At 44.6% G+C, this 24461-nt stretch overlaps 1 non-coding gene across 1 annotated transcript; it reads right to left on the reverse strand.

Annotated features, from left to right (window-relative positions):
* Nucleotides 1–16360: 16360 nt before the first annotated feature.
* LOC120653033 lies at nt 16361–16466 on the reverse strand. The gene has a single exon (XR_005666729.1). It is a non-coding gene; the product is annotated as a small nucleolar RNA R71 (small nucleolar RNA).
* Between the last annotated feature and the right edge of the window lie 7995 nt (nt 16467–24461).

Consider the following 24461-nt stretch of genomic DNA (forward strand, 5'->3'; position numbering starts at 1 on the left):
TAAATTTTGTGGTCTGGGTGCTCACCAATTTTCAGCATTATTCGATTATTGTACAAAAAGTTATGGGCCAAAAACTACAGCTCGGCCTGCTGAAAAACAGCCAGGACAGAGACGCAAGAACTGAATTTTTTTGACCACCTTAGCCATCGATTTTATCTCTGAGTTGAATACCAAAGTGGTAGATATTCAAACATTCTACTTTTCGTTAAAAGATGAAAAAATTCCAAGTAACATACTGGGAGTTACGGATTTTCTTGTAACAAACAGCATTTCTGTCCAAGTTGTTTATATGATCATTCCAATTCTACCTTTTGCGCACTTACTCTCATGTACTTGGGCAATGTATACCACTTTGCTAATGAAAGAATCTACATATTCTAGATGGTGGGAGCGACACGTGGCACTCCTGAGGGTTTTCGGAATGCAAGTGGCAGCGGATCGCAGCAGCCGCCACCACTGCCACCCAACTTCGCGGAACACCTAGCGGCCCAAACTGAGTTATTGCGCCAACTCGTCCAAGGGCAGCAGCAGCAGCAGGAACAGCAGCGAGGTGGGCACAATGTCCACCAACCTCAGGCCGCTAGCTACTCGGACTTCTTGGGTACTCATCCCCCTCTGTTCAGTAGGACAGAGGAGCCACTGGATGCAGATGCTTGGATTCGCACAATTGAGTCCAAGTTCTCACTACTTCATGTACCATGCTCGGAGCAAAACAAGGCTCGATTTGCCGCACAACAGCTTCGCGGTTCTGCGCATCTTTGGTGGGATAATTACAATGGCATGCTCCCGACTGATCACATTGTCACCTGGGATGAATTCAAAAATGCATTCAGGGGTCACCATATTCCAGAAGGCCTCATGGATAGAAAGTTGAATGAATTTCTGACTCTCACTCAAGGGACTCGCACAGTTCTCCAATATGCCCAAGCTTTCAACAATCTCTATCAGTATGCGGGTTATCATGCTAACACAGATACTAAGAAGCATGATCGCTTTCGCAGAGGCTTGTCTACAAAGCTCAAGGATCGTCGGAAACCCATTAGAGTTGATTCGTATAATGAGCTAGTCAATTTGGCAATCACTCAGGAAGATTGTATCATGGCTCACCGTGCTGAGAAAAAGAGGAAGGCACCAGCTGGACCCTCTAGTGCTCCGCCACAGGTATCGCTTAGTGCAGAATGCTACATCCCAAGCTTCTCAGAAAGCCCCTCAGCAAGGGCGTTGGATTGCCAGGCCTCCCTAGCAACAGAGTAATGCCTGACCCTCTACTCCACAGCAGAATGGCCCAAGGCCGAATACTCAACAGCCACTTCCTCCGGGCAATGCAAATCATTGCTTCAACTGTGGAAGTTCCACTCACTTTGCTCAAGAGTGTCCTCAAGCAAGACAGCCAAATCACGGGCAAGGCTCTAATCAGAACAAGAATAGGAATCAGACTATCCAGGTTAGGCATGGACGAATTAATTTCACCACTCTTGCAAACTTCCTGAAGGAGCGCCAATGATGTGGGGTACATTTTCTATTCACAACAAGCCTGCAGTTACATTATTTGATTCAGGTGCATCACATAGTTTGATTAGTGCAAAATTTGGTACAAAAGTGGGTTTGGATTTCTGTCACACAAAAGGGTCTTATATGATATCAACACCGGGTGGGAAAGTTGCTTCAAATCAAATCATAAGAAACGTTCTGATCAAACTGGGTAGCAAAACCATCAAAACTGAACTGATCCTTTTGACACTTGGAGGCATAGATGTTATTTTGGGAATGGATTGGATGACTCGACATGGAGTGGTCTTAGCATTCCTTCCCGAGCTGTTGAAATCAATTCCCCAACCCATGGAACCACAACTCTCTATTTGCCATTTCAAGAGTGCATAAATTCGTGTGCATTTGCCATGAGTGAATCCAGACTAGAAGAAATCCCGATGATATGCGAGTATGTCGATGTTTTTCCTGATGACTTGCCAGGAATGCCATCAGATAGGGACATTGAATTTATTATTGAGTTGCAGCCAGGCACTGCCCCTATCTCAAAGAGACCATATAGAATGCCACCTAAGGAGTTGGCTGAATTGAAAATTCAACTTCAAGAACTTCTAGACGAAGGTTTCATTTGCCCTAGTGGACCTTGGGGTTGTCCAGCCCTCTTTGTGAAGAAAAAAGATTATAGTTTGAGATTGTGTGTGGACTACCGACCTCTCAATGCGGTGACAATCAAAAATAAGTATCCACTTCCCCGCATTGATGTTCTCTTTAATCAATTGGCTGGTGCGAGAGTCTTCTCAAAGATTGATCTCCGCTCTGGCTATCATTAGATCAAGATTCACCCCAGTGATATTCCTAAGACTGCTTTCTCAACATGATATGGACTCTATGAATATTTAGTCATGTCTTTTGGCCTCACAAATGCACCTACCTACTTTATGTATCTCATGAATTTGGTGTTCATGCCTGAGCTTGACAAGTTCGTCGTGGTTTTCATTGATGATATTCTGATATATTCCTAGGATGAGGAGGACCATGCTAAACACTTACGCATTGTTCTTCAACGCCTCAGAGATCATAAGCTATATGCTAAGTTTTCCAAATGTGAATTCTGGCTGGATAGTGTAAAATTTTTGGGCCACACTATTTCCAACGAAGGCATAGCCATTGACCCTAGCAAAGTACAAGACGTGATGGACTGGAAACCTCCACTTCCTTTCATCGAATTCGCAGTTTTCTTGGCTTAGCCGGATATTATCGCTGATTCATTTCGGACTTCTCCAGAATTGCTAAGCCTATGACTGAACTGTTAAAAAAGGGAGTGAAGTTTGTGTGGGATGAAAAATGTGAAAAGGTTTTCCACACTCTAAGAGAGCAGTTGACTACAGCACATGTCTTAGCTCAACCTGATAACACCAAGTCCTTTGATGTGTATTGTGACGCGTCGGGTACTGGCCTTGGATGTGTGCTTATGCAAGATAACCGAGTCATTGCTTATGCTTCACAAGCTCTTCGGCCCCTTGAGCAGAATTACCCAACTCATGACCTCGAGTTAGCAGCCGTCATTCATGCCCTAAAGATATGGAGGCATTATCTTATGGGTACTCATTGCAATATCTACACCGATCACAAGAGTCTCAAATATATCTTTACTCAAGCCGACCTAAATATGAGACAAAGAAGATGGCTAGAATTAATCAAAGATTATGATCTTGAGGTGCACTGTCACCCAGGCAAGGCTAATGTAGTAGCCGATGCAGTGAGCCGCAAAGCTCATTGCCATTGCCTATCCGTGGAATCCTATAGCAAAACACTATGCCATGAGATGAGGAAGCTCAATCTATAAATGATTCCTCAAGGCACTTTGAATCACATCTCCGTTGAACCAACTCTTCATGACCAAATCATCATGGCACAATTACATGATAAAGGGAGTTCTATGGTTTGAAAGTCGCATAGTCGTCCCGAAAAATCAGGAGCTCCGAAAGCAAATTCTCGATGAGGCACATCTTTCTAAATTCTCTATTCACCCGGGTAGTAGCAAGATGTATCAAGATCTAAAACAAAACTTCTAGTGGATTAGGATGAAAAGAGAAATTGCTAAATATGTCTCCGAATGTGACACTTGTCAGAGGGTAAAAGCTAGTCACTTGAAAGTAGCTGGTACACTTCAACCTCTGCCTATACTGTCATGGAAATGAGAAGACATAAGCATGGATTTTATTGTAGGGTTGCCAAACACCTCTCAAAGGCACGATTCCATTTGGGTCATTGTTGACAGACTCAAAAAATCAGCACATTTCATTCTGGTACATACTACCTACACAGCCAAGAAATATGCCGAGATTTACCTCGATCGCATTGTTTGCCTGCATGGTGTACCAAAGACAATTATCTCTGATCGTCTTGCAAAGTTCATTGCACGCTTTTGGGAACAATTGCAAGAATCTCTTGGTACTAAACTGATTCGAAGCTCAGCATACCATCCTCAGACCGATGGAAAAACCAAGAGGGTAAACCAAATCCTAGAAGACATGTTGAGAGCTTGCGTCATTCATTATGACAAAAGTTGGGACAAATGTCTAGCTCTAGCAGAGTTCTCATACAACAACAACAACAATCAAGCGAGTTTGAAAATGGCACCATTCGAGGCCTTGTATGGTCGCAGGTGCCATACTCCTTTGAGCTGGTCGCAAGTTGGAGAACGAGTGATATTCGGACCCGATCTAGTAACTGAAGCAGAAGAAAAAGTAAGGGCAATTTAAGCAAACCTTAAGCCTGCACAGTCGAGACAAAAGAGTCACTTTGACAAAAGAAGAAAGCCATTACAATTCGAAGTTGGTGATCATTTCTATCTTCGAGTTTCACCAACTAAGGGTGTACAACGATTTGGAGTAAAGGGGAAACTAGCTCCTCGTTATGTTGGCCCTTATGAGATCATGGAAGTATGTGGACCCGTGGCTTATAGAGTGCGACTTCCTCCACAGCTATCCGCCATGCATGACATCTTTCATATTTCTCAACTTAAGAAGTGTGTCAGAGTTCCTACCGAAATTATTGAACAACAAGAAATCTTGGTGGAACCAGACCTTTCTTATGTTGAATATCCTCTCAAAGTCCTTGATCAAAAGGAGAGAGCACTCAACGAAAAGTAGTTAAAATGTATAAAGTTCAGTGGAGCCATCACACTGAAGAAGAAGCCACATGGGAAACTGAAAGCTACCTCAATCAAAACTTCCATGGTTTTCTCAATTCTACCAAAGGTACTGCACTTTCCACACTTAGTCATTTGTCCTAATCTCGGAACGAGATTCTTTTTAAGGGGGAAGGCTGTGACCAGGGTTAAATAAACCGACCGATCCGGTCAAACCGGCGCGGTCCGGTAGCGGTTTACCGGACCGGTTTGACCGGAAACCAGTCAAATTCAAATCAAATTCAAAATCGCATGTTCAATCGGTTCCGACCGGCTTACCGGTCGGTTTTACCGGTTTACCGGCCGGTTTGATCGGTTTATAGGTCGGTTTGACTGATAACCGGTCGGTTTGACTGGTAACCTGCCAAATTCAATTTTTTTCTTTTTTGGTTTAAATTCAAATGCCCGCAAAGTATACTAAATAAATGTTTGTATAACATATTTTAGCCTAAATGAACCCTCCAACCCTCTTTTGTACTACGTTTACATTGTATTTGTATATTTTTATATGCACGCTTTTTTTTGTTTAACTTCAAATCCCCGCAAACTATACTAAATGAACGAATTTTTGAGAAAAATTGACACCATTAGATTCGTCGCACCTTGAAGTATTTATAGGAATTTTTTGGGAATTTTTCATTTTTTTGAATTCAAATTTGAATTTTGAATTTCGGCCGGTTTGGTATCGGCCCAAACCGGACCGGTTCCCACCGGTTTGGTGAACCCTGGCTGTGACAACCCATGTAATTAAAATGCTAATCAAGAGAAAATAAACCTGTCATCATGCATCATTAACCCAGAATAATCAAAGTAGTTGCATGTATGTGTGGGTGTGCATTTAAAATGCATCTTTTGTATGTTGCTAAGCATGCTTTTCACACTCACCATGAGATGACAAATAAAATGCATCCTAGCTGATGTTGGAAATTTTGCCAGAAGAATTGGATTTCAAATTAATAGCGGTCACACGAAATGACGATTTAATTCAAAAAGCTCATAAACAGGTGTTGAAAATAACTTTTAAAATATTGCTCAAATGAACTTTTGCCTGAAATCAAAGTTGTAGGTTTTCAAGTGTCGAACAACTTTCATGTTCCAAGTTTTTCAAGTTGCCACACAAAAATGGAAGAAAAAATTGATTCTCGAAGCATATAGGACATTTTCAAACACACGCGAGTTCAAATTTTAACTTTCAAACGAAGCTTCAAACTGAAAAGTGCCTAAAACAAAAGTTATAGGATTTTGAATTCTGAATAACTTTCATATTCAAACTTTTTCGTGTTTCAATGCAGATTTTGGAGATAATTTTAGTCAAACACAATTTGACTTCTCTCTTCTCTCTCTTCCTTCCCCCCCCCCCTCCCCTATTCATACCCGGTGAGCAGAGCAGCTGCGCCACACGCCAGGGCATCCCTGCCGATAACGAGCTGCCCCAAGGATGATGCCGTGACCAGCTTGCACCGAGCCACCGCCCCGTCCCATCGCCTCGGCCATGCGCGAGCCCTCCCGGTGCGCCGCGCGCGGCCCTTGCCGGCCACCACGACGAGCGCCGCGCCCTCACCCCGCGTCCCTCCCCTGCAGAACTCCTCCCCTCCCTCATTTGCTCCACAGCAGCTCCTCCACATCCCCTCTCTACTCCCCTTCCCTCCCAAACCCATCCAGCCTCGCCTACTGCCCATCCTCGCCCCCAACGGAGCCCAGGAAAAGAATCCCCACCTTGCACCGAATCTCCCCAACCCGAGCCCGTCGCCCAAGGGTCACCGGAGTAGCGTCGCCGCCGCCCCATGCTGCTGCCGGCAAGCCCATCTACGGCCACCTCTGCTCACACCGAGGCTACCCACAGGTTCCCCTTGCCCTTCTCTAGCTTTTTCCCCACTTCTCCCTCACCGCCGTGGACCGTCGTCGCCGGATTTTGGCAAGGAACCGCCGCCCCTGTTCTGTACCCTGGCGAAGGGCTTCTATGCAATTAATTTCAAGATTTCAGGGGCCTGTGTCCAAAAGGTCGCCTCCTTGTTGTTTTCCAAAAACAGCAAACTTGTAAAATCGATATAAATTCATAGAAAAATAAAAAAACTAGAAACTCAACTGTTCTGTGTTCTTGGAGAATAGATCTACCACTTTTGTTACATGCACTTTATCTTTTGATCAATAGTTTTGCTTTATTAAAATACAAAGAATAGATAGCTTTTATTGTATCTCAAATTGTATCCAATGCATGTCCACCATTTTTGGTCAGTATGTTGAATACTATGAGAGTAGACTTGTGTGAAAATTTGGTGGCCATTTGACACTCCTAGCTATAGGTTTTATTTAGGTCTTGATTTATGCCTAGGTTAAATAGTTTTATTTCTTCAAGTTGTTCTGCTATGATTCATGAGCTAAAAGTTTTACAGTTGCTTTATTGTGATTCCTGTATGCTGTAGAAAAAGATTGGCAATTTTTAGTTAAGTACAAAAAGTCCAAATGATTTATGGTAGGAATAAGTGTACTAAATAAAGAAAAATAGTTTCTCTGTATAGAAAAATCTCACAGTTTTACTAGAGCTTCTATTTGAGCACACAGTAACGCTGGTAAAGTTTGAGCCTCTAGAACTTAGTGTAACGGTCTATAGAAATTAGTTTTGATCCATACAGCTATATGTTGCTCTATTTTTCATGCCTGGTATATTGCTCTTTTATATCTTAAAATTTTATAGTAGCTTCATAATAGTATCATAAACACTCAGTTAAATTTTCAGTACTATTACTTGCACACTTTGACTTGTACAAATTACTTTTGTTTCTAGCAGTAGCTGCCTACATTCTTTTTCATTATTAATCTGCTGCATGAAATTAGCTGAAATTTTTACAGTAGATCACTAATTAAGTATTACATCTGTTGTAAAAATTTCATGACTAGAGGAGCTGAGCAACCTTACTTTTCTTATATAATTGTTTAACTAGTACATGTTATATGGCGATGAATGAATTAGTAAAGTGAAAATCATCCCTTGTTTCTTTATGAACTAAATCAAGTTAAATAATACTCTATAAAAAATTGTCCAATGTTTTGTAGATGAGTTGCTTCACAACTTAACTTGGGTTATGTTGGGTTACAACTCTATAGTGAATTAATATAAGTTCTGTTACCATCACATCAACTCATGCATATGCATTCATGTAGATTCGACTACTCTCGCTAACGGTATGTACGAGCTGGTGCTGAAGTCTGAGAGTGGTCAGCGTGAAGCTCAAGTTAATCTAACTGAAGCTGCACAAGACCCGAACCAAAGTTCAGAAGAGCCCAAGGCTAACTACGCTCAGGAAGGCAAGCCCCGGAGAATGACCCATCTATTTTCAATGTATGCAATTTATTGTTCCTATCTACATGTGCATTTAAGTTTAAAGGAGTTGTTTGGAACCTTAGTTGCATGATCCTATGTACCTATGTTTGGACACTAGTACGTGTAGGTCGCTAGACAGCAATGCTAATGATTTGGTAGAAGCCGAGTGATTTCCCGACACACACGAGCTTATAGGAGTTGAATGTTTACTACACGCTGCAACCATAAGGTCCATGGGCGGGGCTATGGTACTTGTTGATGCCCCGTCTGTTTAGTGAAAAATATTAAGGCCGTAGTGTGTGGTAGTGGTGGTTAAGCATTTGAACGTACTAACCACATGCCGAGAAATATGGTAATCGGTAAGCTTAAGTACCTGATTGGACCGGGGAGTGGACTTTTCCCTCACCCTCTTTGAACTTGTTCACATGCAAGCACATGCGGGTGCAAGAGTGGTCATGACCCGGCGCCGTACTGTGGCATGGGACTCTTGTTGTCGAGGTGGGTGACCCTGACCCACGAGCCGGAAAGAAAGGGGAAATGTCACGTGGGTGACTCGGTTCCCATGCGTGTGTGTGTGTTAGGTTTGCCTTGCAAGGTTAAGAAATTCAATTCGAATCATCTGTTTCTTGCGGTTATTGAGACTGCTTAATACTTTTACCACATAGAGTAAGAAGTGAAACATGATGATGATCAATATTGTTGGATGATGAAAGATAATTGTTCTACCATGTTTGCTATTGGATAGTTGCTCACTTAGAATGGTAAATTTTATTTGAATCTTGAGGCTAAAATCTGAAAATAAGGACCGACTCTTAGTTGCTTTTTAGCAAAATAAACCCCTCAAGTCAAAAGCCTTGCATGTCTAGATAGTGGGCTAAGTATACCCATAGTCGGGTAAGCCTTGCTGAGTAGTCTAGCTTGTGGCTCAACTTTGTTTTCAGGTGAGATGTTTGAGGAGAAGATAGCTAGCATGACTTGGCCGTGTACTTTACCTCCTGGTTGGTCGGTGGAGTGGGATCCAACTCTGGGCAATGATGGCAATGCTGAGTGATGTCATGTATCGTCGTTTAGAACTCGTTTTATTTTCCGCTGCAGTTGAACTCTGAACTACTTTAAATTTGAACTTCAAGTACCTTTTATGATTTCTAACTTGGTTTGTAATATTTTAGTATGCAACTCTGTGATGTAAGAAATGTTAAATTGATGTAATCTCTAGGCTCATCTTCGTGTGAGTTATGCTGCTTTGTTTGATCCCGAATTTTTAAGTGGTTTTTATCGGGAGTTTACCCGAGGTGCGAGTTAAACCTAATTGCATTTGCGATGATGGTTAGCGCTCTTAAGCCGGATTAATTCGGGCGGTTCTGCCACAGCCGACAGACCCGGTACTTCCCCCGACTCCTCCTCACTCTCCTCCTAATCTTCTACACCCCTAGGCTGCCTAAAGCATCTAGGATGAAGATCTTCATACTCAAAAGGAAGAGAGGAAGAACGTGAGGTGTGCGGTGTGTATTTCATTTCTTCACCCCCCCCCCCTTTGTATTTATAGAAGGGAACCACGGCTGAGGGGGCTTCATCTGCAGCTATGCCTTGCTGAACCGACTTAAGCATCCAATTAGAGAGTGCCACGTGGAAGACTTGAGGCGGTGGGGCCCACTAGGCCGTGTTGACGCTCACCAACGATCATTTCCAAGCGTCAGCTTGATCAGAAAATTATAAGAGTTTGCATTTCTTACACGCATCTTTATCCAAATAAATCCCTAAACCACAATTTACCTTCTAGAAAATGCAAGAGGTGGTGACAGCCCTGTTCGATCCCTAGTAATCCTCCACGTTCGGATTGGGGGGTAGGAGGTACATAAAGCCGCCGGGGTGTACGGGCTGCTCTCGTACTTCGATAGCTGTCTTCTGGTTATGTAGTTTAATCTCTGACAATCTAACCATAAGATAGCATAGATATAGCTAGCATAGCACATCTCACTCGAGCTCTAGCTTCTACCTTGCTCCCGGCCTATAGCATCTTCCTTCGTTAATTTATCATGAGGGTTAGTTTGTGTGTGTGTCACACTACCTCCCTGGTGGAAATATAAATGAGACCCCGATATACTCCCAGGTAAAATTCTACAGTGGTATTCCGTGAGCTTGAAGATTTATTCGTGGTTCATGAAAAACCTGCCACCTCACATTGGTGTCTGCAGGCTTCATCGCTTTTCCCCAGTGGCGACGTTGGCAGGCTCCAACAGGCCGTCGGTCGACCAGGGTGGTCGGCCGACCACCCAGTGGGGCCACCGACCTTCCCCCTTGTACTGATAGGCTATGCTCCAGACTCACTTGTCATTGGCACAAGGAAGAGCTTCTGTTATGTCGGTTTCTTGCTCTGGTGGGCCCTCTAATCCATGTTATGACATGTGTCGCGCTCTGATTCATCAGAACGTCGTGTCTTGGATCCTGCCACACTATTATGCTGCGAAATAAGCTTAAAATCACCTGCACACATTCTCAAACATTATCTATGGAATTCGTTAGTAAATAAATATATCCTAGCAATTATTCCACATTATGATTCAATTTCGTGCAGGAGTTGACTGTCAAAATGGGTCGTTAGTGATCGTCAACAGGGCCGTGCATTTTTGGAGGCCTGTGCCGCACAGGTTGCACGTGTACAGGGGACGGACTGCTATTAAGTTAGAATTGAGAGCTATTGCTGGAGTTGAAGTACATTTACAAGCCCTTGTAACATAGAGACAACCCCATTTATCATTGGCTTAATTGGATCCAAGCCATTACAATTTCTCAAGATCTAGATAGCATGGTTAGTACCGTGCCTACCAGCGAGAAACTCTTCAAAGGGGGAGATCTCAACGGCCATGTGGGTGCGACTAATGTAGGGTTCGAGCGAGTGCACGGGGGTTTTGGGTATGGTAGCAGGACTCAAGAGGGGGAGGATGTGTTGAACTTCGCGTTAGCCTACGACTTGTTGATAGCGAATACCGTGTTTAAGAGGAGGGAATCCCATCTTGTGACGTTTCGTAGTGGACAACACTCGAGCCAGATCGACTTTATCCTTACTAGGAGGGAGGATAGACGTGATTGCTTAGATTGTAAGGTGATACCTGGGGAGTGTGTTGTCCCTCAACACAAGCTTGTGGTGGCGGACTTTCATCTTCGGGTACGTGTCCACCGGGACAAATGTGCCAAGATTGCGAGAACAAAGTGGTGGAAGCTTAGAGGGGAAGCGGCACAAACGTTTAAGGAAAGGATGCTAGGTGAGGGGCCTTGGGAAGAAGGAGAAGACGCAAATGACATGTGGCTAAAGATGGCAACATGTGTTCGGAAGGTGGCCTCAGAGGTGTTTGGCGTGAGTAGGGGAGGCAAACAGGAGGGGAAAGACACCTGGTGGTGGAACGACGAGGTGCAAAGGGCTATTAAGGAGAAGAATGAGTGTTTCAAGTGCCTCTACCTTGACAAGAGTGCAGCCAACATCGAGGGCTATAAATTAGCGAAGAGGGTTGCAAAGCGAGCTGTGAGTGTAGCAAAGGGTAAGGCGTATGATGACCTGTATCAGCGGCTAGGCACGAAAGAAGGGGAGAAGGACATTTATAGGATGGCTAGGATCCGCGAGCGGAAGACAGGGGACATCAACCAAATCAAATGCATTAAGGATGGGACAGATCGACTGCTAGTGAAGGATGAGGAGATCATGGATAGATGGAGAGAGTACTTCGACAAGTTGTTTAATGGGGAGAGTGAGAGCCCTACCCTTGACTTAGATGACTCTTTTGACGATACAAACAGACGTTTTGTGAGGAGAATTCAGGAGGTAGAGATCGGGGAGGCTTTGAAGAGAATGAAGAGAGGTAAAGCGATGGGCCCTGATGGTATTCCCATTGAGGTGTGGAGATGCCTAGGAGATAGAGCAATAGTATGGTTAACTAAGTTTTTTAATCTCATTTTTCGGTCAAACAAGATGCCGGAAGAATGGAGGAGAAGTATATTAGTACCTATCTTCAAAAACAAGGGCGATGTTCAAAGTTGTACTAACTACCGTGGGATTAAGCTGATGAGCCATACGATGAAGCTTTGGGAGAGGGTTATCGAGCATCGCCTAAGAAGAGTGACAAGTGTGACCCAAAACCAATTTGGGTTCATGCCTGGAAGGTCAACCATGGAGGCGATTTTCTTAATACGACAATTGATGGAGAGATATAGGGAGCAGAAGAAGGACTTGCACATGGTCTTCATTGACCTTGAGAAGGCTTATGACAAAGTACCGAGAAATGTCATGTGGTGGGCTTTGGAGAAGCACAAAGTCCCAACTAAGTACATTACCCTCATTAAGGATATGTACAAGGATGCGACGACGTTTGTCCGGACATGTGATGGCAACACCACTGACTTTCCTATTAACATAGGCCTACACCAGGGGTCAGCATTGAGCCCTTATTTATTTGCTTTAGTGATGGATGAGGTCACAAGGGATATACAAGGTGAGATCCCTTGGTGTATGCTCTTTGCTGATGATGTGGTGCTAGTTGACGAGAGTAGGGCAGTGGTTAATAGGAAGTTAGAGCTGTGGAGATGCACGTTAGAGTCGAAAGGGTTCAGACTTAGTAGGACCAAGACCGAGTACATGATGTGCGATTTCAGCGCGACTAGGCATGAGGGGGGAGACGTTAGTCTAGATGGGCAAGTGGTGGTCCAGAAGGATTTTTTTCGGTATTTAGGATCGGTGCTACAAAAGGATGGCGACATTGATGAAGATGTTAGGCATAGAATTTCAGCTGGCTGGTTGAAATGGCAGCAAGCTTCTGGCATCCTTTGTGCAAGAGGGTGCCACAAAAGCTAAAAGGCAAATTCTATAGGACAGCAATTCGTCCGGCGATGTTATACGGTGCTGAATGTTGGCCTACAAAAAGGCGACATGTGCAGCAACTGAGTGTAGCAGAGATGCGGATGTTGCGGTGGTTTTGCGGGCACACAAGGAGGGATAGAGTCCGGAACGAAGTTATTCGGGATAGGGTCGGGGTGGCACCAATTGAGGAGAAACTTACTCAGCATCGGCTAAGATGGTTTGGACATGTCCAACGAAGGCCTCCTGAGGCGCCGGTGCGTAATGGGGTTCTTGAGCGGGTCGATAATGTAAAGAGGGGTAGAGGTAGACCTAAACTGACGTGGGATGAGTTGGTTAAGAGAGACCTTAAGGATTGGAATATCTCTAAAGAGATAGCTTTGGATAGGAGCGCTTGGAGACTAGCTATCAATGTGCCTGAACCTTGAACTTATTTCTTTCGGGTTTCATCTCTAGCCTACCCCAACTTTCTTGGGAAAAAAGGCTATGTTGTTGTTGTACTGATTTGCCATTACAATTCATCTATTTAGAATCTGCAATTACAATTTTACATCTCTTCCAAACATATCACTACTTAGCTCTTGGACGTATTTCTTAAAATTTATGGACCAAAACACTCTTATCTTTTTCCTCTCATACCTTCTCTGGCAGATCTCCTCCGCCCTGCGCCGCCACAAGGCCCTGCCCCTGTTCCACCGGCCTTGTGGGGCCTTTACAGGCGACACCTTCTCAGGAACCATCATCTCTATCATCCGGCCAGAGGCCCATGGCGGCACCAGGAGGAAGCGCTTGGGGTACCGGACGCTCGAGCCGTCGTCGCCCATGGGTCCAGGCTCTAGAAGTTAGAAGAAATTCAACCCCTGCGTCAAGAATGGCGGCGCCTGTCCGTTGCAGCCGTGGCCTCCCATGGCGGTGGAGCCCAACGCCAGGCCCAGGGGTTCACTCGTGAAGCGAATGTCCTTTCGACGCATCAGGTCGTGAGCGTCGTCGAAAGACGGCTGCGGCAACGACAGCCGCGCCTTGGTGGTGCCGGCACCAGCGGGACTCGGTGCCACTCCCGCTCAGCGGCGGGGTGGTGGCGTCCGAGCTCAGGCATGTCAACCTGTGGAGGCAGCACCCCATGTTGATGATATGTACTCGGAAAGAATTTGGTGAGAGATGGCGTGAGCTAATTTGATTGCTTGTTTGCTCGGTGGAGAGGATTGTCGTGGAGAAAACATGGGCCCAAGACGAGATTCCACAGCACCCTCCGCCTGCCCTCGCGGTCCTTGAGGACGCAAAGCTCCATCGTGAGCCATCCCGTGCGGATCCGCGAGCCGAAGCTCTGGCAGTGAGAATCTGGTGCTCGTCGTATGCCATACAGGGAGACCAAGGAGAGAATGGAACAGGGGAAGAAGACGAGGGTATTTTGGTCCAAAAATTTTAACAAACACATCGAATGGATAAGATCATCTCCAAGAGCTCTTGTATGTATGAATAGCTAAATTCCTGATATAATTATTATGTAAAATGAAATAGCTAGCAAAAAGGGATGAAATCCAACAGCTTCTTCAAAATCCAAAAAGAGATACTAACGCTCAGTGCTAGGCAAAGATGCCCAACGGCACCCCTTGGATAGAAAACGAGGACAGAAGAGGTAGATAGAGTTTCTATTGGATGATGATTTTTTGTCTTCCTTTCTTTTTTTTTTTTTGAAAACTTACCCAAGATACAACAGCTCTTGGAGATGCTCTAAGTAGTATATTTAAAGCGATGTAAAATTGTAATGGCACAATTCCAAATAGAGGAATTGTAATGACAGATTAGTGAACTCAAAAAATTGGAATGGTATGAATCCAATTAACTCTTTATTATTTAGCCACACTTCGATTACAAGGTTGCAAACAAATCTTAAGATTTTAAATAAAAATAAATGAGATAATTTCACCCGCGGTCCTTAAAGTATTTCACTGTTCTCACCCAGGTCCCCATCCTACTAAATGCATTTACGCGTCCCTAATCTATTAAGCGCGATCGTTTAGGTCCAAAACTGCTTGATCTGGATATATGCTTCTTGATCTGGTTGTATTATCATTCGATGCTTGCATTGGATGATCGCCCTGTGCTTGCGATGGTTAATATATTGGCCTTAGAACTCTATCAACTGCTCTAGTATTTATATGTTTGCTCTAGTATAATGTCTGTCCATCCAGAGGGTGGGGGCTCCGCGCGGGATACTAGAGTATCGCTTACTAGTGTAGACATGGTGTCTAGATTAGCTATGCGTTGCTGGATGTCAACCTTTCCCACAGTTTGTAGAGGTAGCCGGTAGGCGGTGACAGCCCTATTTGAGCCCTAGTAATCCCTCACGTTCGGATTGGGGGGGTAGGAGGTACATAAAGCCGCCGGGGTGTATGGGCGGCTCTCGTTACTTTGATAGCGGTCTCCCGGTTGCGTATTTTCTTCTTTGACAATCTAACCATAAGATAGCATAGATATAGCTAGCTTAGCACATCTGACTCGAGCTCTAGCTTCTACCTTGCTCCTGGTCTATAGCATCTTCCTTTGTTTATTTATCCTGAGGGTAGTTTGTGTGTGTGTGTCACACTACCTCCTACGATGTTATTTATCTTACCCCTGTTTATGCAATTGAATATCCAATCTAGATAATATTTTATCAACTAGCCTATATACCTTCATTCACCACCTTCCCTGCGAAAATATAAATGACACCCCAGAATACTCCCAGATAAAATGCTATAGCGGTATTCCGTGCGCTTGCGAATTTATTCGTGTTTCATGAAATACCTGCAACCTCACATTGGCGTCTGCGGGCGTCATCGTTGTTCCCAAGTGGCGACGTTGGCAGGTGCCAACAAGCATTTTTGGCGCCGTTGCCGGGGAAGGCATAGATTGAAGTATATAGGCAAAAGTTATGAACGAAATTGAAATTGGTATTCGTTTGCTAAATATGCTAACTTGGCTTTGTTTTCTGTCTTTGTTGATGTGAAAACAGGGTAGTGTATGACCGGTTTCGACTTGGCGCAAAATTTCACTCCTAATCCAGCATCACTTTTGAGAAGAGTTCACCCTCGTGTCGTACCTCCTCAGATCTCACTCTCGACAGCTGAACCATTCATCCAAGCACCGTCAGCTTCTCAAGTTATGGCCCAGAAGACACTCCGTGATTACTCTGCGCCGTCTGCTAACCAAGTCCCCACTGGGCCCGAGGTTAACACCAGAGAGGAGAATTTCGAGATCAAGATGGGTCTCATTACGATGGTGCAGGCTAGCTCTTTCTGTGGCAAGGCCAATGAGGATGCCAGTGCTCTTCTCTAAGAGTTCTTGGAACTCTACAGTACTTTTGTTATCAAGGGAGTATCACAAGATGCAATCTGGCTCCGTTTGTTCCCGTTCTCTCTTCTAGGGAGAGCGAAGCAATTGTTCTATGCTAACAAGACCGCTGTGGACAACTGGGACAAATGTGCCAAGGCATTCCTCGTGAAGTTCTTCCCGATGGGCTAAACCAATGCTCTTCATGGAAGGATTTCGAACTTTTAGCAGGCATCAAATGAGTCAATTCCTGAAGCCTAGGAGGGACTTCAGGAGTACATCCTTGCATGCCCGCACCACGAGATGGACAATTGGCTCTTTCTTCAGAACTTCTACAATGAGTTGACTCAATCTTCCCATGAACATGTGAATGCCGCTGCGGGTGGAGCTTTCTTCTCTCTGACCATTGAAAGAGCTACAACATTAATCGAGAAGATGGTGTCCAACCAAGGTTGGAGCGATGATCGTCTCCAACCATGCCAGTGAGGCATGCACTCCGTCAAGGAGGCCGACATGCTCGCCATGAAAATTGATCTCCTCCTCAAGAAATTTGAGGATTATTCCTAAGACAAGGCTCAAATGCAAACACTTCAAGCCTGGGAAGTTCGCATGACATGCGAGGTTTGTGGAAATGTTAGACATTCGGACAATAATTGTCCAGAAACCCAAGAAGAAGCTCTATATCTTAATGGCAACAACAATGTGTTTCTTCCACAAGGAGGCCAGGGGTGGAATCAACCACACCCATACTATCAAGGAGGTAATGGAAACTCAAATTCTTTCAATCCTAATCAACCTACCTTGATGGATCTTGTCTACGGCCAAGCGAAGATCAATGAGTCCCTTTAGAAGAAGTTGGCCGCTAATAATAAATCCATGGAGACCATCCATGCCAAGATGGACGGCTTCTCCACTGCCATCAAGAAACAGCTGAATTTCAACAAGGTGATTGAGACTCAACTAGCTTAAGTGGCTGTCGCCATGCCCCCTGCTATGGAGAACATTAAGGCGATAACGAAAAGAGGAGGTAAAACTACTCAAGATCCGCCTTATCCTAACCATGTCAACAGGAAGAAGGCAAGCCCAATTGCAGAAGAACCATCTCAAGAAGATGAACCTGAGAAGGTTCATGAAGGGAAAACGGGTCCGCACGAGTTCTGTGACACCCAAGTACTGTCGTTTCCTATGAGGGCAAAGAAACCAAATACAGATGAGCAGTTCAACCGCTTTGTTGAGGTAATACAACAAGTGAACATCAATGTGCCTTTGATGGATGCGATGAAGGTCTCAACCTACGCCCGCTACCTCAAGGACATAATTAACAACAAGCGGCCTCTGCCAACTACTGAAGTGATCAAGCTCACTGAGGCATGCAACGCAGCTATACTTCAACAATTGCCCGAGAAGAAAAAGGCTCCAGGGTGCCCCACTATCAGATGTTTGATAGGGGTACAGAGCTTCGACAAAGCCCTATGTGATCTGGGTGCCAGTGTCAATGTGATGCCGAAGGCAGTCTTTGACCAGCTCAACTACTCAGTGTTAACTCCAACACCTATACAGTGGCAATTGGCTGACTCTTCGGTACGGTACCAAAGGGAATTGCTGAGGATGTCCCAGTGAGAGTACGTGACTATTTTGTCCCAATCAACTTTGTGGTCTTGACATGGATAATCAGAAGGAAACCACCCTCATCCTGGGACGGCCATTCCTCAATATAGCAGATGCACATATTGATGTTGGGGCCGGAGAAATCCGACTTCACATCAATGAAAAAGAGGAGAAATTTGACTTCCAGCCTAAAAAGGAACAATGCTTAATGATCCGGGTCAAATTTGGGCCAAATCCTCGAAAGATCAAAGAAGTCGAAGTCACACCTTCTCAGAAAGACAGTCTTATGTCCTTCATGAAGACATTCATGAAAGATGATTAAACAAGCTCAAAAAGGTCTAAGAAGAAAATCAAAGGTCACAGAGACCGAGGATCCTGCTCCTGCGCCATCTACACCGCCAAAGAAGACCAAGAAGGTATGGCGCAAGAAGAAGAAGACGTCATCGCCCGCTACTACTCTAGGTACGGACGAAATGACCTCGACCAGATCAAATATGGAGAAAGGTCCTGCTTTACAGACCTTAAACCAAGAGCTAGCTTGGGGGAGGACTCCTCCCCTAAGTCAACTGTATCCATTATTTGCTTTTGAATAAATTTGATAAAAACCTTCAAAACAAAATAAACATTTACTGCTCTATTTCCTTTTATCATGCGTGGTAAGAATGTTTTAACTTCTTATGAAAGTTTAAAGGATGAGCTTTGCTTTGTTCTACTTTATCTGCTATGTCTAGTTTGGCAATAAAAGTTCTCTTAAGTTTAAATCTGTTGGCTATGAAAATGCTTTGCCAATGAACCTGAAAGTTTCGTGGGTTCCAAATGCTTGATCCAAGTCTTTGTTGTTGTGAGTATGGATATGGTGAATAAAGTTGTACAACCTTGTTCCAGTGATGCTTGAAATCTGGTGTCTTTTGTTTTCGAAAAGTTAAAAAGGCAAGTTCCTCAGTGATAAGCAAGTCCTACCAGAGTCATATGTCATATACCATGAGAAAACCATACACATATGCTGCTTGACATTCTGTCGAGTTTTGTCGAATTGTGTGACCCTAGTGAGAACCTTTTCATGCTTTCTATATCACAAGCACGTACATGTCCCATCCACTTGTTACATTCCTACACAAGGGATCAGTACCACCATTACCCATCAATAAATGCTCCATGCTTTGGTAAACTCTCTCTTAGAACATCCCTGAAATAGAATGAGATGTTAGATTATGGTTGCCCCCCTAAAAAAAGAAAAAAAATGGCATGACAGAGAATCATGACCCAAAAAAATAAAAGGAGAGAGAGAAAAGGGGTAGCCATGACTCGAAGAAAAAGAGAGAGAAAGGGATGATACAAGAGAGAGAATCAATGCTTTAAGGAGTAAGTCATACCTCCGTTTCATCCATCCATACACTTGCACCTTTTGATCGAGATTGCATGACTTGTTTCTCCATGGATCCTCTCTTTGACTTTACAATATATGGAATGCAAGTATACCCTGTTCTTATCCTACCATGAGCTCCACAAAAGCTTTATATACAGTAGGAAAGACCAAAGGCAGGTACTGCCCTGGTAAGGATAGTAAAAGATGAGTGCTTCGAGAGAATCATTTTGGGGAACTCTTCCATATTTTCGAAAATTTACCTAAAAATGTCTCCAGATGGATTTCAAATCTATGAACAAGTAGTTATTACTTTGCGCACATTCTAACTCTCAACAGCCCAAGACGAGGAGTTAGCCAAAAAGCCCCACGAAGGAGTAAGGTACTTGAGCAAAGGTAAGAGAGTCAACGCATTTAAACTTATAGATGAATATCTTTGCTTTAGACTATGACATGACAGGTAAGAGAGACCCAGAGTGGTTTTCTGATCAACAACATGATTTATCCTACTTTGCTCGGGACGAGCAAAGGACAGCTTGGGGGATCTTGTTGACGCTCACTAATGATCATTTTCATGCGTCAACTTGATCAAAAAATCATAAGAGTTTGCATTTCTTACACGCATCTTTATCCAAATAAATCCCTAAACCACACTTTACCTTCTAGAAAATGCAAGATGTGTTTTTGAGCTAATATGCAAGTTGCAAGCACACTTTGGCCCGACATAAAATCACAAAAAATATCAAAGCACTGATTCAGGCTCAAATGGACCAAATGTAGCCCAAGAACCGAAGTAAGACCACTCAAGACAGGCTCTACCTCGGTGATCAGACAAGAGGAGGCCCAGGACAGCCCATCCCTTAGCAGTGGGGGCGGTTGGCGCCACTGGGTGCCCGGGCGACCACCCTGGTCGGCCGACGGCCCAGTGGGCCCCACCGCCTTCAACCAGCCACGTGGAGGCATCCCATTGGCTCCTTATGGCGGCTCCAGGAGGCAGAGGTCGTGGCTCCCTCCTATAAATACAAGGGGAGGGGTGAGATTAGAACACACACACACACCACACTCACCTCTCATCTCAAGTTCATCTTGTGTAGTCTATAGGCTTAGTGGAGTTTAGGAGAAGTCTTGGAGTCATAGAGTCCCTGGAGTTGCTCGGGAGTTCTGGTATGGGTTCATCTCTAGTTCTCTCTTATAATATTTAGTTGTTTGCAATAGAATTAGACTATGGTTACCGATATCTGCTCAAAATATGTTCTGAGTTATCGGATATATGCTTCTTGATCTGGTCGCATTATCATTCGATGCTTGCATTGCATGATCGCCCTGTGCTTGCGATGGTTAATATATTGACATTAGAACTCTATCAACTGCTCCAGTATTCATATGTTTGCTCTAGTATGATGTCTGTCCATCCGGAGGGTAGGGGCTCCGCTCAGGATACTAGAGTATCGCTTACTAGTGTAAATATGGTGTCTAGATTAGCAAAGTGTTGCTGGATGTCAAGCTTTCCCACAGTTTGTAGAGGTAGCCGGCAGGTGGTGACAGCCCTGTTCGATCCCTAGTAATCCTCCATGTTCGGATTGGTGAGTAGGAGGTACATAAAGCCGCCGGGGTGTACGGGCTGCTCTCGTTACTTCGATAGCGGTCTTCCGAATGTGTAGTTTAATCTATGACAATCTAACCATAAGATAGCATAGATATAGCTAACCTAGCACATCTGACTCGAGCTCTAGCTTCTACCTTGCTCCCGGCCTATAGCATCTTCCTTCGTTTATTTATCCTGAGGGTTAGTTTGTGTGTGTCCCACTACATCCTACCATGTTATTTATCCTGCGGGAAATATAAATGACACCCTGGTATACTCCTAGGTAAAATTCTACAGTGGTATTCCGTGCGCTTGCGGATTTATTCGTGGTTTATGAAATACCTGCCACCTCACATTGGCGTCTGCGGGCGTCATCGCTTTTCCCCAGTGGCGACGTTGGCAGGCTCCAACAGGCCGTCGGCCGACCAGGGTGGTCGGCCGACCACCCAGTGGGGCCACCGACCTTCCCCCTTTACTGATGGGCTATGCTCCGGACCCACTTGTCATTGGCACGAGGAAAAGCTTCTGTTATGTCGGTTTCTTGCTCTGGTGGGCCCTCTAATCCATGTTATGACATGTGTCGCGCTCTGATTCATCAGAACGTCGTGTCTTGGATCCTGCCACACTGTTATGCTGCGAAATAAGCTTAAAATCACCTGCACACATTCTCAAACATTATCTATGGAATTCGTTAGTAAATAAATATATCCTAGCAATTATTCCACATTATGATTCAATTTCGTGCAGGAGTTGACTGTCAAAATGGGTCGTTAGTGATCGTCAACAGGGCCGTGCATTTTTGGAGGCCTGTGCCGCACAGGTTGCACGTGTACAGGGGACGGACTGCTATTAAGTTAGAATTGAGAGCTATTGCTGGAGTTGAAGTACATTTACAAGCCCTTGTAACATAGAGACAACCCCATTTATCATTGGCTTAATTGGATCCAAGCCATTACAATTTCTCAAGTTTACTGATCTGCCATTACAATTCATCTATTTAGAATCTGCAATTACAATTTTACATCTCTTCCAAACATATCACTACTTAGCTCTTGGACGTATTTCTTAAAATTTATGGACCAAAACACTCTTATCTTTTTCCTCTCATACCTTCTTTGGCAGATCTCCTCCGCCCTGCGCCGCCACAAGGCCCCGCCCCTGTTCCACCGGCCTTGTGGGGCCTTTACAGGCGACACCTTCTCAGGAACCATGGCGGCACCAGGAGGAAGCGCTCGGGGTACCGGACGCTCGAGCCGTCGTCGCCCATGGGTCCAGGCTCTAGAAGTTAGAAGAAATTCAACCCCTGCGGCAAGAATGGCGGCGCCTGTCCGTTGCAGCCGTGGCCTCCCATGGCGGTGGAGCCCAACGCCAGGCCCAGGGGTTGTCCTTCCGACGCATCAGGTCGCGAGCGTCATCAAAAGATGGCTGCGGCAACGACAGCCGCGCCTTGGTGGCGCCGGCACTAGTGGGACTTAGTGCCGCTCCCGCTCAGTGGCGGGGTGGTGGCGTCTGAGCTCAGGCATGTCAACCTGTGGAGGCAGCACCCCATATTGATGATTTGTACTCGGAAAGAATTTGGAGAGAGATGGTGTGAGCTAATTTGATTGCTTGTTTGCTCGGTGGAGAGGATTATCATGCAGAAAACATGGGCCCAGGACGAGATTCCACAGCACCCTCCGCCTGCCCTCGCGGTCCTTGACGACGCAAAGCTCCATCGTGAGCCATCCCGTGCGGATCCGCGAGCCGAAGCTCTGGCAGTGCGAATCTGGTGCTCGTCGTATGCCATATAGGGAGACCAAGGAGAGAATGGAACAGGGGAAGAAGACAAGGGTATTTTGGTCCAAAAATTTTAACAAACACATCGAATGGGTAAGATCATTTCCAAGAGCTCTTGTATCTATGAATAACTAAAATGCTGATATAATTATTATGTAAAACGAAATAGCTAGCGAAAATGAAATGAAATCCAATAGCTTCTTCAAAATCCAAAAAGAGATACTAACGCTCAGCGCTAGGCAAAGATGCCCAACAACACCCTTTGGATAGAAAACAAGGATAGAAAAGGTAGATGGAGTTTCTGTTAGATGATGATTTTTTGTCTTTCTTTTTTTTGAAAACTTACCTAAAATACAAGAGCTCTTGGAGATGCTCTAAGTAATATATTTTAAAGCGATGTAAAATTGTAATGGCCCAATTCCAAATAGACGAATTGTAATGACAGATTAGTGAACTCAAAAAATTAGAATGGTATGAATCCAATTAATCTTTATTATTTAGCAGCACTTCGATTACAAGGTTGCAAACAAATCTTAATATTTTAAATAAAAATAAATGAGATAATTTCACCCGCGATCCTTAAAGAATTTCACTGTTCTCATTCAGGTCCCCATCCTACTAAATGTATTTACGTGTCCCTAATGTATTAAGCGCGATCGTTTAGGTCCAAAACTGCCACGGCACAGCGAGCCCGCCGACGTGGCTCTACCATGTCATTTTGGCGGGAGTTTTGGCACAAGACATCATGTTCATTTGCATTTAGCTCCCTAAGTTGTACTCGTGCTACAAAACACCCATTCCTTCTCCTCTGCTTCATAATCCGCCGAGGCCATTCCCCTGTCGCCGAACCATAGCCCCCAATCCCGGAAGCGCAATCCTAAGCTCCTCCCCAAATCCATTGAATCTGAGCGCATGGAGACTGAATCGGCCTCATCCGCATCGATTAGGCAGAGATGAAAGGTGAAGCCATCATTGATTACATGCCCAAATTAATTCCATAGATATTGTCATCATGGTCAAGATAAATGACTAGATTCTTCACCCTATCTACAACACTGGCCATGACATTGGTGTCATTATCTGATACTATGATTCTCCGCCCATCTACAAGATTCTTCCCTGGCAAAAACCAATGTACCATTAGATGTTCGGTCTTCTCATACCCAAGCTGACCTATGAAATTGTCTATCCAAAGAGGGGACTAAGTATCTCTTTCACACTGATCAAACCAATCAATCTTCTCATCAATGTATGCTCGATTCTCCCCTTGCCCAATGAAAAAACCACCATGATGCACCTCTAGCGAAAATTCTTCAGTACCAGGACCTACCACCACAAATTTCAGCATTCAAAAACTGGGATTCAAAAACAAAACCCTAACTGCGTATTCAAAACCCTAAACACACAAAACCCTAAGGATTCCAATCAAAAGCAACATTGATTCAGGATTCCAATCAAAAGCAACATTGATTCGTACGAAAAGCTGAGATTTTGGAACACGAACCGTATATGGGGGCGGGTTCTCCCTTCTGTCGCATTCTTGCGACCATCTTCGTCGGCAACCGCGAGCAAAGGCCCACGGCGACTAGGCGCGTGAGTCCTCTGTCCTTCATCGGGCGATTTCGTTTCACAAGTGTCACCGATCGCAGCCTCTCCCGCCGCACCCCGACTGTTCCGCCCCCGGAGGCACCAAGGTCACTCGAGGTTGAGAAAAAGTGAGGTTCTTCCATTCTGGAAGGGCTTCTTTGCTTAAATTCCAACGCCTTCCTGTCTCACGTGCGACTTTTGCCACGCTAATAGAGCCACATCGGCGGGCTGGCTGTGGCATGGCAATTTTGGACTTAAACGATCGCACTTAATAGATTAGGGACACGTAAATGCATTTTAGTAGGACGGGGAGATGAGAACGGTGAAATACTTTAAGGACCGCAAGTGAAATTATCTCAAAATAAATCCCCTGGGGTGGGG

This window comes from Panicum virgatum, chromosome 9K (assembly GCF_016808335.1).
Source record: "Panicum virgatum strain AP13 chromosome 9K, P.virgatum_v5, whole genome shotgun sequence".
Lineage (NCBI taxonomy): Eukaryota > Viridiplantae > Streptophyta > Magnoliopsida > Poales > Poaceae > Panicum > Panicum virgatum.